The sequence below is a fragment of the Stegostoma tigrinum genome, chromosome 34, assembly GCF_030684315.1.
Source record: "Stegostoma tigrinum isolate sSteTig4 chromosome 34, sSteTig4.hap1, whole genome shotgun sequence".
NCBI classification, from domain to species: domain Eukaryota; kingdom Metazoa; phylum Chordata; class Chondrichthyes; order Orectolobiformes; family Stegostomatidae; genus Stegostoma; species Stegostoma tigrinum.
In genome coordinates, this window is record NC_081387.1 from 12,442,866 (window position 1) to 12,444,164 (window position 1,299).

Here is a 1,299-nt window from a genome sequence, read left to right on the forward strand (position 1 = left end):
GCGACATGACCTCATGTCTCCGAAACTCAGTCCCTCTACCAATAAAACCTAACACACCATACGCCTTCTTAACAACCCATCGACCTGGGTGGCAGGGATCTCTGTCCATGGACACCCAGATCTCTCTGCTCATCTACACCACCAAGAATCTTACCATTAGCCCAGTACTCGGTGTTCCTGTTACTCCTTCCGAAGTGAATCACCTCACACTTTTCCGCATTAAACTCCATTTTCCACCTCTCAGCCCAGCTCTCAGGTTATCTATGTCCCTCTGTAACCTGCTACCTCCTTCCACACTGTCCACAACTCCACCGACTTTCAACTCCACTGACTTTAGTGTCATCCGTAAATTTACTAACCCGTCCTTCTACGCCCTCATCCAGGTCATTTATAAAAATGGCAAACAGCAGTAGCCCCAAAGCAGATCCTTGCGGTACACCACTAGTACCTGAACTCCAGGATGAACATTTCCTGTCAATCACCACTCTCTGTCTTCTTACAGATCGCCAATTTCTGATCCAAACTACAAAATCACCCTCAATCCCACGTCTCCGCATTCTCTGAAACAGCCTACCGTGGGGAACCTTATCGAACGCTTTACTGTTTTCAAAACAGAGCGGTGTTCGAACTTGCAGTGTATCTGGGGATTTCTTTCCGCGATTCAAGATGCAGCCTGAAGGCATCTGGGGGGGGTGGGGGAGCGTTTCCTTTTAAGGGATATATGCAAATAGCAGTCGTAGCAGCGATCTTGAGTATTGTTCCAGGAAAACAAGGGCTTTGGAGATGTGCTATGATCCACGTGTGGAACTGGGCTTCACTTCTGGCAGGGAAGGTTCGGTGGGTGATTTTGCGATGTTGGCAAACGGAGTGAATTTGAGTGTGAGAGGTAGCGAGTGTTGTGGGATGTGAGGGAGTGAGAGTTGTGAGCATACTTACCTGGCAGCGGAGATACCATGATCAACAAGGTGGTTCTCCCAGGACGAGGCTAGCCCATTGCACTTCGGGTGTGCTGACGCCTGCGATGTCCCCAAATGCGGGATACTCGACTGCAAAATTTGTGGTAGTGGGGGACTGCGTTCGCGCTCTCCCCTGACTTGTTACAAAAAGCATCAGAGATAATGGGAACTGCAGATGCTGGAGATTCCAAGATAATAAAATGTGAGGCTGGATGAACACAGCAGGCCAAGCAGCATCTCAGGAGCACAAAAGCTGACGTTTTCGGGCCTGGACCCTTCATCAGAGAGAGCTCTGTTACAAAAAGCAGATGTGTTTTTGGCTCCGAGCGGTGCTGTAGGTTGG

General features: G+C 49.4%; 1 non-coding gene across 1 annotated transcript; it reads left to right on the top strand.

The window, feature by feature from the left end:
- Positions 1–928: 928 nt before the first annotated feature.
- LOC132206285 (U1 spliceosomal RNA) lies at positions 929–1,092 on the top strand. Its single transcript, XR_009442960.1, has one exon. It is a non-coding gene; the product is annotated as a U1 spliceosomal RNA (small nuclear RNA).
- Positions 1,093–1,299: the final 207 nt, after the last annotated feature.